Raw genomic sequence first — 17348 nt, forward strand, 5'->3', positions numbered from 1 at the left:
TTGCAGGTGAGCTTACCGGTAGAAGAAAGCTATTTTCATGACTTTATCTGCACATTTATAGACACACATTGTTATTTGCTCTACTGCACTCTGGTTTTGTACTACTGAAAGCAGCCAATAGCTTACAAAAATTACTTACTTTTATTACTATAAAAAAAACAAAAAACGACAAAGTGAAAGTGATTCTTCATGATGATTGATGGACTTACAGAGACGTTTAAGCTGAATCTACAGCAGCATTATGGAGGCCTATAGCATGTTTCAACCCAGTGTTTAGCAATTCAGCCCACAGCTTTTAATACGTTGGATCACTGTCACAACATAAATCTAAAAAGGCCCACTGTGTACAACCTTCTCAGCATCATACAGATGGTGCACATAATAGGTATACACATAATTTAGTAGCTACAGAAGCTATAGGATTTGGTCTAGGCTAAAACTGGAGTTAAATGAGACTTTTGGAAAGAATAGTAAATGTGTGGTAACGTCATCAGTTTCATATCTGTTTTCGTTCATGCCTGCTCTGTTCTGTTTTAGGATCTTAATTTCTTCTGGGAGAGTCGTGCGCTCCAAGAACAAAACAAACCTACTAAACATAAATTATGGAGATGCAATATTTACATATGGAAATGTAAATTTTGTTTGGTTTCGTTGTTTTGTAATGATCCTGAGTGACTTCAAGGTATTGTTTATAATTCCTGGATTCATAAATACAAAACTATTTGCAAGATCAACTGCTTTCTTTAAAGTTTGAAACTGCTACATCAAAGTCCCCCGAAACATTTTTTTTGTTTCATTGTGTTTGGATGTTGGTTGCTTTTTCATTTAATTTCAGCCCAGTCTGTGCACCTGATCATTTTCAGAGCAATGAGTATTGGAATCCAAATTTGAAATCTTTGCTTCAGACTTTTAGTATGTTAGGGGGGGATCTTATTAAAACTGATGCAATTATGAAAGCAGATGAGTCTGATTTTGAAGCACCCCAAAAAAAAAACCCCACAATGGCACACTATCAGTCATGGATTGGCCTCCTCAGAGCCCGGCCCTCGACATTATTGAAGCAGTCTGTGATCATCTTGATTAAAAAAATGGAAGAAAAATTGGCCAAAATCTAAATCTAAATAATTCAATTCAATTCTGTGTCAGTGCTGTGTCTGCGAATTCTTTAAAGTAAAGACATCTCAGTAGAGGAAGAGCTTTGGAATATCATTCAAGAAGCCTGAAGATTACTGAAAAAAATGACAAGAAAGCTGCCTAAGAGTGTTCAGGTTGTGTTGAAGAAAGCAGGTGATCATACCAAATATTGATGTTTGACCTTATATAATAATACCTTGTATTTCCATGTATTTTTGTGCATGTTTAAGTAAGTTACTACAAGCAATTTTCCATTTCCAGGCAAAATATAATGAGGGGTGCTCTAGACTTTTGCACATTGCTATAGATGTTGTTTGCAGCATCATGGACATTCAGTCTGTGTGCTACTCTGGAGCCACAGGATGCTATACAGAGTTTTTTCCCCCACCATGCTTTCTGTGGTTTGGTTCTATTGAAATGAAAAACCTTAAAGTCTGATGTGAAATTTGTTTACAGTCAGAAATCAGAGCAAAAATGAAAGAAATTGGTGATGCAGAAAAACACCCTGAGCATGACTGCGATCGAGGAATATTGCACACAGCATTTTCTTTTATGATTTTTATTATTGGACAGCAAGGCGACAGAACGAGGGAAAAAATATGTGGTGAATGTTACGCCATGCATGATGTGATGTTGCTTTTAAATAAGGCGACAGGCTAATGGTTAGCCTGTCGCCTTATTGCATTATGAGAAGAACAGGAAAATCATTTGAAAAACACAAATGAGTGGCAGTTATTTAGATTGCAGATGCATTCATTTGTAAGTCTGATTTTTTTGTGTGTGTGCAGTATCAATGTGTAAATGATTGTCGAGTTGAAGTGATTGGCTTTTGCTCTCTGGCCAAAATGTTCTAATCCATTCTCCTAAGCTCCACTGTAATTGAAGTATTTAATTTGGGAAGATAGATAGGCCTATAAGGGTATTATGGTAATATAAAAAAATCGATTTCTCTGCATAAAGTTGGCAGTGCTGATTTTTGTAATATCGCCAGGGGGAAACGCCAGGTTATAGTTATTAATTTGTAATTTAATTTGTTTGTTTAATCAGGGGTCATAGACCACAGAAGAAAATTCATCAGTTCTACCCATGGTTTTGTGCACACTCTGTGATCGCAGAACCTCCTGTGAACACTTCTTTCTTTCTGCTTGCTGATTTTGGATACTTTTGTAGAATAACAATTGTTTTTCATTTAAAACACTGGAGTAGTTCAGCTCATATCAAGTGTCCATCCATCCATCCATCCATCCATCCATCCATCCATCTATCTATCTATCTATCCATCTATCTATCCATCTATCTATCTATCTATCTATCTATCTATCTATCTATCTATCTATCTATCTATCTATCTATCTATCTATCTATCTATCTATCTATCTATCTATCTATCCATCCATCCATCCATCCATCCATCCATCCATCCCTTTGTCTATCCTTTAAACGGATAGACAAACATGCAGGAAAGCTTCCCCTTTGATTTTCCTGAAAACGTGCAAGCTGGAGATGGAGATTTTGAGATCTTTAATGACAGAGAGCTGGACAGACAGTACACCAGCCAGCTCAGCTCTGATGAATTAACTGTGGACAACCGAGTGCCAAACCCATCACTGCTCAGACAGTTTAAGTAGTGGTAGGTGTAAAATATGATTCAGAAGTCCCAAGAACTGGGGTGTCAATTTGTCCTCCAAACGCCCAACCAGCTCTCCCTACAGCCACCGAGCTTACAGATTTGTCTGAAACCAGCTGTAAATTTAATTTTAATGGTGCAACACCTTTCGCTGAGTCATGCACTTTCCCCTCCCCATCTCTCCTTTCCCCCACTCCTCTCTGCTTTTCCCAATGCTGTCACAAAACCGTCTTTCTCTCTGCCTTGTATTATCTCTGTCAGCAGAGAGCCCATGGATCTATCAGGGCAAGCTGGGAAATACAGATAGTGACAGGGGTAATGTGGACCAGGTCACTTCACATGCCTTAACTTGTCCCCTCTTTCAGTGCTCAATCTTCCGCAAACCACAGGTTGAGAATTTATCTGTATGACTTCCACTCAGCTTTGTGTCATTTGTTTACTCTTCTACCCAAAGCAAAAGGTGAGATTAGAAGAATGTACCATAAAAAAAAAGAGAACCACTTTATTTTCCAGCAGTCCTTTTTCTAACACCCAGAGCAGCCTTAAATCTCAAAGCAGAGCAGGGATAAGACGGTAGATTCATTCTGTCTGTCCAAATATACTGTACCTCAACAAGCCGGTTACAGTCAAAGGGAACCAAATATCTGCTCTCAGAAACTGATGAATCAAATACTTTTTTTCTTCTCATCTCTAAGACTGGCCCAAGGCATTCTGGTGGCATAACTAGACTCAATTCCCAACACCACATTAGGTATGTTATTACAGCGATGCAGGCCTAAGTATATGTCTTAAAAGAATGGAAACATTAAAAACTGAGATTTCTGGGAGTGTGAAAGTATTTCTGACACATTCACACATACCTCCTGACTATTTTAATGATTGCAATTTAACTATCTTTGTCTCTTATGCACCACTGTGGGTTTCAGTATCTTGCTGAAACACAAACAATAAACTGGATGGATGACCTAATCGACCTCCTCCATAGCCACCCACAAAGCTAAGCAGCTAATTGTAAAGAAGGACTCTGATATTTAGTGCAGGTTACGACCTATATATAATATCTGTAAACATATATCTGTATGTGAACATGAGTATCTGCAGATGTGAGAGCACAAGACTTTTGGCACTGGCAACTTTGAGATGCGGTGCACAAGGTAAATAATAACAAATTATAATGTTATGCAAATTCCTGCAGTTATCCAGCAGCAGCCCAAGTAACTGCTATCCCATGTTAGTCAGCGGTGTAACTATCGCTCAGTCTAGATCTTGTGTGAAAACTTACCTGCTTTTTCCTGTCTTCATAGTCGGCTCCTGGAGTGGGGTTCTCGCCTCAGTCGTCCCCATTCAGAGCAACATTCAGAAATGTGAACCCAGGAGTCAAATGGAAATCAGAGAACACATCCAACAGGTTTGGTATAACTTCTCAAATGGCATACAAGTTTCTTCTCTGTTACAGAAAGCCAGCGTCTTTTGGATCAATTGGCCTGAGTACACTTTTAGCAGTGGAGCTAGCTAACCTTGCTAAGCTGCTTGCACCAGCTGTTTCAAGCATACAACCATTGCAAAGTGCCCTTGCTAGCCCAGGCATGGAGCCATCAAATTCAGCCTTGATCCACATATCAGAGGCTCCTCCAGCAACCAGTGCAGAGACATGTTGTCTTTCTTTGTGTATTTGAAAATAGCACATGGCTTGACAACACCTTAATATAAAGGAGACGATGTTTTCAATTGCAAAGATCTAAAACAAGTTAAAAACAGAGAGAAATCCAAACTTTTCACCATTGCTCCTCCAGATACACCTTACAAAACTCAAACCTTTCCATGGTCTTCCATAGAAAGCAGTTGCATTGTTTGAAGGGCAGCTCAAAGGTCATTTATAGACAGAAGCCGAGTCAGCCTAGAACATCTGATCTCATCTGAGACTCTTGGCAGACCAATGAAGAAGTCCTCTTGCGATTCTTTACTTTCTTTGTACCCACTTTAAAACAATGAAGAATAAAAGCTTGCTCTCTTCCTTAACAAGGCTGGCTCTGTCAACTCCTGCCCTGTATCTGACAAGGGAGAGTAGATGATCTTTCTTTGCCCTTGTTTCTTCTCCAGGCCCCAAAAAATAAAGCGAGAGTGAACAAGAGCACCCTGTACTTTTGTGTCAGACTTTCTTCATTTTAAGGAGTTTAACATATCCTTGACTTCCTGTGGATTCACTCAATCGCTCAAGTTCCACAATATCAGACTTCAGATCTCCAACAGATCTGATGATGTTACGAGTAACAGTAAGCATGTGCTGTTGACACAGGAGTTGACTGAACCTTCCTATGGTCACACCACTCACTCAAAGAAGAGAAGTCACTTTTTCTCTGTTTAAAACATGACCAATAAAACATAAAAGTCTCTCTAAAACATCTGTTAGCAGTCATAGTTGAATTAAAATGCCAGTAGGTACTTTTAGGTGAAATATTTGTAAAAGAAACATTGCATTCAACCAAAGAATGATCCGTAAAACCAGCAGGTAGGAACTTGATCTTGAATGTTTTAACAACATCAAAATGATGAGAAAAGAAAGAAATGCGATCAAGGTGAGCCAAAGAAATTCTACTGTCTTTATGTTGAGACCATGTGTACTGTCTGCAGCCTGCGGGCATCCTTCTCCATACATCCAGGCGCTCCAGAGCACACTGGCAAATTAAAAGAGGTTCTGCATGATGATCTAAAAGCTCACTCTCAGTATAGTTAAATTCTAAAAAAATAAATAAGCAGTAACACTGCAATCTTTCAGTTTTTCATTAGGAAACATGTCTGCTCTGCTCCACCATTAGGAGCATAGAGATTTAAAAAAACAAACAACAACAACAATAACAACAATCAAACAAAAAACATTAAAAAGCTCAAAAACAGCAGTGACTAATAAAGTTCTGTGTTGGGCCACTGTCTCCACTCTTACAGATACTGGGGCAAATGCCTTGGAAAATAAAATCCCCACTCCTACACTAAGTGTTGTACCATGTTTTAAAAAGACCTTCCCTGCCCACTCTCTATTTCAGTCCACTTCATTGTTCAAATCACTGTGGGTTTCCTATACAAACAGGACATCTGTTTAAGGTTTGCAGTTTTAAAGAACACTGCTCTCTTTTTCTGTTTCATAGCGCCATTTACATTCAAACTGCCCACTTTGAAAATATTTACAAAGCCTTAAATATAAAAAAAAAACAACCAGAAACAGTCAATAAACTAAGAAACAAAAGCCTAACTAGAACGGTGTCCATCATTGTCAAATCTGTTTCTTTATTTTGGCCAAAGTTTCCTTAACCTGTAAACTTCCTGGCTTGTTAGACCAGACTGAACTTTAGACAACCTGTATATCCTGAAAAAATGACTCTGAGTTCATCCTCTTTATGTTTTTTGTTTCCTGTAATAACTTTTTAACAGCCACAGCAGGATACAACTTGTCTTTGGTTTCTGACCTCTGAGTACAAAACAAGTCACTCTGATCAGACAACATGCTCTCACTGTCACTGTCATCAGAAAGCCTGGTTCTTCTACCCAGCTGGCTGATTCTCTGTCTTCTAGTCTTAGCGCCAACTTCTGCACCAGCTTTATCCACATTTGTTTTCTTACTGTGCCGTTTTAATGGAGGTGCAGGATCCTCGTAGCATGGTCCACCTCACCAATCTGAACAACTCAAGCATCAATAATTTCATCATTTGGACTCACTTTTATCATATTTCCCTCTTCCTCACAGCCAAAGCACTTCATAACAGTGGACACTGCAAAAAAAATTTAATCATAATCTTCCAGTCTGACACGAAAGTGCAGCTTAAGCTCATCTGATTCATTGTGAAGAATCATAAACACCTGGTGTCTATAAGAGATGGAATGACTAAGTAAGGGTGATTTGCAACCAGACAAAACTTTCTTAATGGAAGACAAAACTTTCAACACAACACAAACGTCTTGAAAGCTCGCATCTCTGAAATTCATCGCTTATAAATGGGGGCACATTAGAAAGAGTGATCAAGTAGCAGGCTGTCCCAGCAGAACAACTGACACAAAAGCTCCCCCAACAGCGACCCCTTCCTCGACTAGCCTATTAATCCGATCTACCTTCTCAACAAACAGGACCACAGCTCTGTTCAGCGCCCACAGTCAAAGCAACCTCCTCCACCACACGCAGAAAACATTAACCCTGATGTCATGCTTTCGTGTCAGCATGGAAAAGCAACCTGTACTAACCATGGTGTTTAGACACCAAGTGGCCAAAAACTTTACTAAAAAACCCACAAAATAATGAAACAAAACCAACTGATGAGGAAAAAAAAAACAAATAAAAAAACTAGGAAAGAAGGAAGTATGGAAAAATACAGCTACACAGATCAGACACCCTCTTGCAGTTCAGACCTTTCAAAGTCAAAGTCAAAGTCAGCTTTACTGTCAAAAACCATATATACAGATCATACACAGGAATCTGATATTGCAGTGCTCACATGGCCCTCAGTGTTACAGGCCATGAGATGTAAGATGTAAATAAGGTAGTCCAACAAGTGCCACTCTAGAAGTCTCCAGAAGTTTACTGGCTGGTCATAAAATGTTGGGGGAATGTCACAGTTGTAAATATGGTTCTATCACAACTTTTTTTGTTTTCCTGCAATCAAATTTAAAGTGACTTTACATTTTTTATATAAACTAAAGGTAGATTTTTTTCCCTTTTAATATTTGATGTGTTTTCTATGTTCAGTTGTGAATAAAACATTATTTTATGACATTTCCAGTTCATTGCATTCTGGTTTAATTATTTTACACAGCATCCCCGTTTTTTGGAATTGTGGTTGTATCAACCAATTCAGGCACCTGCAAGTAAACAGTCCTTGTGGATAATAAAAAGAGAGATTGAACTTTTTTGTAAATGCAATCTGGAATCTGCAGCTCTGCTGTTGATTGTGTTTTATTTATTTATTATTTATTTATTATATATTTATTATAAGCAACAACTGGGGAAAAGAACAGGACCACTTGGACCTAACTGTCACTTGCAGACCTTGCTTCCATCCCATTCTTATAAAAGCGATCTCTGTGAGCAAATTTCCTAAAATCTGGCATAGTTCACTTAGAAGAAGAACCTATTAAAATTTGATGGTTGAAATTTAAAGTCACTGTGACCTCCAGAAAGCTGTTTTTCTCCCCCAAGGATAAGAAGCTCTAGATGACAAGATTTCAAACAAATATCTAATAGGATAAAACAATGATCTGATAACATTCTATATAATGTCAGTGGCTGACTTCACTGTGACATCATTACTCTCCACAGAAAGAAGAATCTGTGTCTGTTTTAATATTTTACATTTGATTGAATACCGGATTGGTGAGATTAATCTCTGATGCCAAGAGATCAAATTCTCTTGAAAATCTGTTTTCTTTAGGGTTGCCTGTGCTGACATGGATGCAGACTGCAACCCAAGGATTTGTTGGAGGCACACAACCCTAGGGAATAATTATTTAGTCAGACAACTGGTGTACAGAGTGGGGATACAATACCCAGGGCATATAAAGCAAATTTTGAAATAAACACACTGTGTCATCTATTTCAAAGGAAAGGGAAAAAGCTTTAGTTATGACAGGCATATATTAAAGAGAAAAAAATAAAGTACAATTAACATTTGATTCATAACTTCAACAATGGATTTAATAACCTAATCTAGGAAATATTATTCACCTTCACCTTATGTTTATTTGAAAATAGTACATAGAGAACATATCAAATCCTTTTGTTACCTAGCCTGCAACACAGTGCCAAACATGCCCCAATTTCAACCTCACACCTATAATTTCAAGATCAGATCATTTAAGCCAATAAATAAGGTGTTGATTGCAACTTAAGGCAACTAATGGAAACAAAATCATTGGATGACACAACAGCAGCCACAAATGAAAACTATAAAACTGTCTCTGTAGTTTGGAAGAAAAAAAATAGGAGCTTTTTGATCAGCAAGTGAAATTTTCAAAGGCCAAAAATCACATAATCTATTCTGTTGTATTCTATTCTATATCACTAAGAGTTAAGGTAAGGGTCACTTACAGCTCAGAGTAATCTATGTGGAATCTATGCGATCACCTACCACAGAAGAGCAAAATTAGTGTTGATCAAATGACACTTTCTGGGATGCCACTACAGTTCACTTGGCTGAGCAGGCAATCCATGTGCCCAAAGGCTGTAGGGCCCGAGTTCAAATCTGCCTTGGCCCATTTCCTTTGTGTCATTCCCTCCTGCTCTCTACTGCCCTTGTCTAAAACCAATAAAGGCTGAAATAATAACAAATAAAGCTCCAAAGAAGTGACATCTTCCACACAGGTGCCTAAAATTCTAACAAATGATAATTAATGATGATAAGCAAGATGAGAATGAGCAAATCCTGAAGCAGCTACAAAAAATTCAGACTGATGCCACGCCCCCTGTCACAGGACACTTTGATTAGAAAATGCAAATATTTAAACATTTTAATGTGGGAATCTTGGAGTGCAGACACCATGCTGCTGTCCTACAGTATAACGGGAAATGTAAATATTAGGTCTGCCTCCTTCAGCACGCACTGTATTATGGCAGTGTGGGTTAAAAACGTAATTGGGGCATCGGTACTTCAGAGGGATCCGCTATTGCTGGGACATTAAGCAAAGTTTTTGCTGAGAGTCATGTTTTCCAGTGTGTTCTATTTCAAAAGACCAGCCACCTCTTGGAAAAGCCTTTTTCACCCACCGACTCGGCTTGACAATGCATCGCTTCATTGGTGCCACTGATTCCTGGATTTTTAAGTCCTCGAAATATGTCAAAAGATTTTACAAGACCTCGTGCTCATCGTTTATTTTCACTTAACTCAAAATACGGGCTCAGCTGCAGTCTGTTTACACGAGCCTGTGTGAAATAAAACCAGACGCTCTAGCGAAGATTCACCTCAGCGCTGTAGAGCGAGAACAGCCTTTTGACTTAACCTTCAAGCACTGATGTAGAGGCATGGGCCTTTCCATCCCAAGTGCGGAGACAAATTGTGAGTTTGTTCAGTTCTGTCAGTATACACACACCAACCCCCAACAAGTAATAGCGTTGATATGAATTCCCTTGTACAGAGACAAGCTCTGACTGTTGTATTGAAAAGAGGGGGCTGTGTACTCCGCGATGGCCATGGGGGAGTTTTTCGCTTTCATCAATGAGGTCAGCCTCTCAGCAAAAGCTTGTTGCTGCCTAGTAGTTTATCTGCAATACATCATAGGTGATGGATGGGTAATGGAGAAGCCATAGCTTTCTCATTCACAGCACTATATCATTTCAGATAAATCTTCAAGCTATCTGTTCATTGGGTTTCGGTGATATCCTCCACGGCACAGCCTAGTCCTGGTATAAAGGCACACTGATCTATCCATATCTCTCAATTTTTTCAGCTTTCTTTCTTGAAATCTCTTTATTGCTAAGAATAAATATGACTACACAGATGGATTTAGCTGTGCTGCGGATCATGATGATTATTTTTGAGTCTTTTAATATTTCACCCTTGTTATTAAGTTTATTAGAAAAGAAAACATTACAGCAAAATCAAAGAGAAGCTGTCATGGTCCTGGGCCATGTGGGCCCAGTATTCTTAGTTCTTTGTATTTTTGTATTTCGTTCCTTATTTTAGGCCATGTTTTCTGAGTTGCCCTCTTGTGTTGTTCCCTTAGTGTTTTCCATTCGTGGCTTTTGCCCCCTGTGTGCCCCTCTGTGTATCTGTGAGCCCTCGTCTCTCCTTATGTTTTATTCCATGTTTCCCCAGCCCACTATGCCCGTGCTCTCTCTCTCTCCTCCTGTTTGCACCTCTGTGTACTTCCTGTTTTACTTTGACAGTCTCCCGTCAGTGTTGTTTACTCCTGCCATGTCTTGTTATGTTTATCTGTGTCAGCTGTGTTCCCATGTGTGGCCACTTCCCCTGATCATCCCTCTTGTGTATTTAGTCTCTGTGTTTCATGTAGTCTGTGTCGCGTCGTCTGTGTTATCTCCCCTACCCCTTGTCATAGTTCCCCAGCCTCAACTAGTCCTAGTTTGTACCTTGTTTAGCCATAGTTTTCCCAGTCTATGTTCAGGTTTTCCCTCAGTTCCTTTGCTGCCTTGTTCCTTATGTTTTCGGCCCTAAATAAAGGCTCGCCTTCTGTTAAGTCCGGTTTTGTGTCCTCACCTCTGTTTGCTCTTGGGTCCTCCACTCACTCCACACGGTCTGCCCCGGCGGTCCGTGACAGAAGCAGTGGGAGTTCTTTGTCAAATGTTTATTACAGCTCTGCTTTGCTGGCTAATGATTAGCTTAGCAGGGGTAGTGATTCAGTTTTTAGCTAACCTAAGGGCACTCTGAGTGTGGGTTGGTTTGTTTTTTGTTTTTTGACCTTGTAGAGGGTTTTTTTTTCATACAACTTTTCAAGTTTACATCATTAACAGTGAACGGAAATACAATTTACATTTCATTTGCAATTTGTCTTTACTAAAGTCTCCAGTGTTTCTAGTAAGATGGCTGTCAGAAAAGAGCATTATCTGTATGAGATTATGAATGTGATCTGTGTTCACTAAAGGACAGAGAAAGCAGCTTACCTTAGTCCACAGCTTTATCAATCCCACAATCCAAATGAATTAGCAGCCACACAGTTGAGCACTGCCGCTGTCGTACAGTGATAAATATCTCCAATGCGAACACAGATCACTATCAGAGTGTTACTGTTCACAAGGTTATCTCACCTTTATTATACTACCTCTGGTGTCAGGTTAATTTCTCTCCTCACAGGGGTCAGCATTAACACCTATGCCGGCCACTACACAGAGTGTTGCTAATTGCACAATAAGTCCAACAGAGAGATTTCATTGTCGCGCACTAAAAGCTAAACAACAATGATTCCAACTTACCTCCTTAAAAAGTCAAGGGGAAAAGCAGCAGTTTTCCTTTTGCGGAGAGAAGAAATGTTAAATATTCTCTCTGAGCCGTTTTAAAAGTTCCTTCTGTTCATGAACCTTTTGTCCTGGGTATGCAAAGATAAGCACATACCATAATAAACAGGGTATGATACTGCTGCCACTGGCTTATATTCTAATACCAAATCTGTAGTGCAGCAATAGATAGAAGGTAACACAAGATAGCTTGGGGTAATCTGTATGAAGCATGAGGTATATTCATCCCCCCTGCACCAAATAATCCTAGCTGTTTTAAATATAGAATAGATAACTGCTGCTCTGGTGGTATTCTGGGGGAGATGATAGACGGTGAAATGGAGCCAAAATGAATGGGCCCTTAGTTGAACAGGCCTAAATTCATTTCACAGACCCAGTGGAATGGAGTTATCTGAATCAACTGTCCTCCATGGCTGCCTGAGGGATATTGGAGACTGCTAAGGTCAAATTACAAGCGAGGATTCGACTTGTGTGTGACTGTGGAGAAATTACCTTAAGAGTTTGCAGGAGCCTGACAGGAGCCTGACAGTCAGCGTGTCTGCTACACTAAGATCCACTAAAACAAAAAGAAAGAAAAAACAACCCTTCCTGTTGTGTATTGAAGTCCCTATTGACAAAAGATGTAAAATCAAACAAGCGTTCACGCAAATTTAAAGGTTACATCTCTGATTCAGGAATGACTAAGCACTGACATGGATGTGAACCCCTTTTCTGAAGCGATCGCTGGCATTAGAAGATGAAGAATGACAGCGAAAAAGGCCAAATATCACACTCCTCTTCCTGCTAGAGGGACATCATCCAGACAGCAGTGGAGCTCGGATGAAATGTGACGCTCTCCAGACACCTCCAGGTCCTCTAATGAGATTGTGCTTAAGGTGTAAATTAGTTACACAGTCTTGCTCATCACAGACACTGGAGCAGCAAATCCACTGGGTTGTTCCAGTTCCACCAGCCATGATGGAGATCCATTTCATGAACATCGCTCATTAATATGGTAATGGAAGTCATTAATGCTTGATAGCGAAATTAATAGAATTATAGTACTTGGTGGGTCATAGCCAGGAACAGTGAAAAGGAAGGGGCTTTGTTTCCAGTAGGAGCCATTTGCAGGAAGAAACATGTTTCTAGTGAGAGTGTTTAAACATCCAAAAATCAGTGAATATGTTTTGTATTTAACACTCACAGATACGAAATGACTAATCCAGTGAAATGTGGACGTGGTTTGTGTTTCAGCACTGGTGAGTGAGCAGAAGCAGAGAATTTTGAGCATCAGCCTCCTGGTAGCAGTCACCTTTGACCACTGCAATCATCTGCTTCTCATACGCACATGCACGTTGTCACGGTGGTTTATATATGCATCTAGTGTGTGATTATTTGAAAACCGATGCCACCAAGGGAGTGTGCTCTGTCTTAAATCTTCAGTTGACCAGTCGGCACGCATTAGAGATGAATGCACCAATCTAAATACTGATACTATTGATACCAGCACTGGTATTGGCATTGGATCGATACTAGTGCGATAGGATCGATACTTTGTTTCTATCCTCCAAGTAGAGCATGTAGCCCACTGCTTTATTTTGGACATGTTGATACAGTTTCTGCGAACACTAAAAATGATGAGGGAAATTCATTTGCAATTATTTTAGCCATTTAGCTTTACCTTTTCATCGAGGACAACCTTGTGAGCTGGACTACTGAATTACAGCTATCTCCCATAAAATGGGTAGTATAAAATTGAAGATCGCCTCTGGCTGAGTCTTTAAGTCTAGAAATGAGTGAGTGACGTCATGGTGTATGCAACAATATTGACTTCAGCACACAACAAAACATTTGAACTTTTATATACTGTCTAGCCCAGTGGTTTTCAAACATTTTACACAATAGGCACAACCTTCACATATGCACCCTGGCTTCTCTGCCAAGTGAGCTGCCATTGGCCTTTCTTTTAACTGTCTTGTTAGTTAAACAGCATCATCTGCATATTTATAAATATTTCTTTATAATTTTCCCTTCATTACCTTGTCCAACCTTTTCACATAGTCTAACACATAACCCTACTGTTTCTTGCATTCTTCGGCATTCTTTTGAGTTAAGCTGAAGGCCATACAACCTTTTACAAAGCTTTCCTTTTCTTTTTCCTTTACTTTGTGTTTTAGTTTGACCAGATGGACTTGCCCGTCATACGAGATTTGTCAGAAGACAAATCAGGATTATCAGAGTCTTGGTTGGTAAATAAATACTAACAGTTGTGGGCAGTAAATATTTTGCATCCATTGTTTTTTGTTTGTTTGTTTGTTTGTTTGTTTGTTTGTTTGTTTGTTTGTTTGATGCAGCTGTATGATGTAATAATTGACTCAAAGTGCAAACTGTGTCTGCCTTCCTTCGGGAACTACTTGTTTACCCAACCGAGCATTGAAAGTTTTTAGCTGATCAGGAAGTTTAACCTCCACGATCCCCGTCATGGTCCTGGGTCGTGCGACCCAGTGTTTTGTGTTTAGTCTATTTTGATGTTTATTGATTGTTTAGGTTCTTTAAGGTAGTCCAGTCCTTTTGTAGTTATGTTACCCTTGTATCAAGCCTCCCTTGCCCTTCGTGTGTTTATGTCTGTGTGTCTTGTATTGTCAAGTTCATGCTGTCGCGTCTGTCACCTCCCCCTGTACTACGTCTCCCCGGTTCATGTCCCATGTTTCCTGTTTTACTTTGAAGGCCTGCATTCACTGTCAGTGTATTCAGTTTCACTCCTCCTGTCCTGTCGTTAAGTTCATGTATATCAGCTGCGTTCCCATGTGTGGCCACTTCCCCTGATCATCCCTCATGTGTATTTAGTCTCTGTGTTTCTTACAGTCTGTGTCGCGTCGTCTGTGTTCCCACCCTCCATGTTTCCATGCCCGGTCTGTTGTATTCATAGCCTTACCTTGGTTCATTCCCAGTTTAGGTTTCTGTTTAGTTATTGCTTTTGAGCTGCCCTTATTCTTGTTTGTTTCTCTTGCGTTACCAGCCACAATAAAAGGCTCGCTTTTGTTTAAAGTTTACTCCCGTGTCACTCGTGTCCGCACCTGAGTCCTCCACGCACTCTCCACACGGTCTGTCACAGCGGACCGTGACAATCCCAGGAGCTCAAAAGATCGTGGTTATTCTGCCCAAGGTCGGCACCCCACCCACAAGCTTATCACCAGTAACAACTACGCAGCCAGAGGCCTTTAATATGAATGACAAATGAGCCTGATAGTGGGACAACGCTGTCATCTTTGTACTTGCAGCATACAGATGGATGCACGCACTTAAGGAAATGTTTACATTAGACGCATTTTTCTAACAAGTTGTCACATTTTGCAGCACCGGTCTGATCGGAATTGACAGTTGGGGATATAAAAAAAATCAGAGTCTGTGTCACGCTGAATCTGCCACAAATCTCTGCTGGGACGCGACATAAATCAACTTCAGAACCACGGACAGCTCCAGTACGGTACGGCATACTAAAAGGAGGCTGGAACGCACGGGGAAACTGGGTTAATTAGCACCACACCGAGGCTACTGTGCCCACAGAATTCCACACCCCGATTGCTCCCACGGATTAATTTCTGCTGTTTCTGGGTAGATTCGGGTGCCGACAGAATTATGAGATGAGGAACGGCCCGGGCACCCCCCGCTCCCCCAACACACACAAACAAACACACACACAGAGACACACACAGAATTGTATATGTTGCAGTCTCATCATCAGCGTTTATCAGTGCATGCAATATGAAATCTCTGCAGTGAAGTATTTAGCATTCACTTTTTTTTGTTCTTGATGTTTTAGGAATTATGGGCTGCTCTCTGAGAGGATTCAAATTGCATTTCAGATGTAATTCGGGCACAGTGCGCACGCTTTCCCACCAGCCTGCATGTTAATTATTTCTGCAAAGTAGTAAGAGCCAATAAAAAGGAAACGGAATCCGCCTCCCTGACCAATTCACATCCTGCACGCTCTGGCGCCGCTTTTGATCAATGCAATCTGAAATGAAATCAGGTGCCCAGGCAGCATACAGTTGAACAGCGCTGATCCCTGTTGCTATAATGTGTGCTGTCACAGTCATTATGAAAATGCCAGCATCTATTCATTCACTCAGTTGCTGTATCTCTGCTGCATGGTGATTTTTATTTTTATTTTATTTTATTTTGAAGCAGAGCCGCCTTTGCAGTGCCATTTAATGACTCATGGTTCATGCATAGGCATGCTCCACAAGACAAAACCAAAGAGGATTAGGCATTATGCTCAACACCTTCTCCTCCTCTAACTAATGTGACAGCTCAGACACATAAGGACTTAAACACTGACGTCCTCGCTAGAGGGGCTTTTTTCTGGAGTTTGCAGCCAAGCAGTTATGAGGGATATTCAATGACTTCCGATGCTCGTGTCTTTAGAAATAGCTGCAGCATTAAAACAAGTATATTGGGGCATAAAGTTAATGGCAGGAATGCCATTTCGAGCATTTTGCGAAAAGGGCTTTTCATCTGAAGTGAGCGGGGGAGAAAGTCACGCATTATTATTCTCGCCACGTCGGCTACCTTAGTCTACCCTCCTTTGGCAGCTATTACAGAGGGCTACTTGTGTCTTAAACATGTGACTAAGTGAGAGAGGGGCACAGGGGAGAGCCGAAGCGCCCATGCCTGTTATCTGCTGAGCGCCTATACCTTCAGTTTCCACAGGATCTGCGCTCCTCCACACAGCGCTGCGGAGTAGGCGGGTCAAGTAGGTGGAACAAAAAAAAAAAAAAAAAAAAAAAAGAAAAAAGAAAAACGGTGCCGGGGCGGAATTCACAACGGGATATTTAACAATCTTCGTGGTGTGGCAGGTAGCCGCATTCCGTCGCATCTGTCCGAGGCTGGACCCCGCCGCTTTCTGGTAACTGCGCTAAGACAGCTTTTAATCTCCTGAACGTTAGCTCCTCTGCGCTCCTGGAGTCTTTCTCCTCCTCCTCCTCCTCCTCCTGCTCGTTTCTCCGATTGACTACATCTCCTGCTGGATGATTTCATTTTGTAAAGTCATTATCCCCAGAAAGGTCAGAGCCTCTGCTTCCAGGAACGTTGAATTAACTGTGGGATAAGCCGTTTGTCAACCCCAAGCGCACCCCCGACTGCTTTTCTCAAAGTTTCTCACTGGTGTAGAACCGACCGTCGGATTTGTCCGGAGCAGCTTTACCTCTTTTTTTCTCGGAGTGTTTTTTTTTTTTTTTTTGAGTGGTGTTTTTTTTCCCTCCGTGGAGTTGCAGTTGAACCCTGACAAACTGTGAAATGAGTTTCTCCACAATCTGGGCAGCTGAGAGCCACCGGGATTCGGCGAGAGCATGGGACACACTGAGTTAAACTTTCTCTGTCGTCCTAAACCGCGGTGAGTTCTTGCAATTTAGCTTAATTTGTCGAATTTGTGCGAGTATAAAGTAAAAGAAAAACCCCACGCTACCTGTGGATGTTCACCCTCAGCACCGTGTTTGACCCGAATAGTTCTTTGCATCTGCTGTGACTGTGACATCAGTGAATTTCTTTGTTGCTTGACCACAGTACAATGTGAAACTCTCACGCACAGACGCATACACACAGTCTCACCCCTGCATACATGCACACAAACTCCCGAACTGTATCTGCTGGCACTTTCAG

General features: G+C 40.7%; 1 protein-coding gene across 1 annotated transcript in view; it reads left to right on the forward strand.

Moving 5' to 3' along the window:
- Positions 1–16041: 16041 nt before the first annotated feature.
- Positions 16042–17348, forward strand: part of LOC146555122 (BMP/retinoic acid-inducible neural-specific protein 3-like) — a 59363-nt gene continuing 58056 nt past the window's right edge. Inside the window, exon 1 of the mRNA XM_085252042.1 lies at positions 16042–17082. The gene's annotated coding sequence lies outside the window, so the exon portion shown is untranslated. The remainder of the gene's footprint in view (positions 17083–17348) is intronic.

This window comes from Mchenga conophoros, linkage group LG17, assembly GCF_057382185.1.
Source record: "Mchenga conophoros isolate Kocher_MC1m ecotype Shallow Benthic linkage group LG17, M_conophoros_male_GT1.1, whole genome shotgun sequence".
In the NCBI taxonomy this organism is placed as follows: Eukaryota; Metazoa; Chordata; class Actinopteri; order Cichliformes; family Cichlidae; genus Mchenga; species Mchenga conophoros.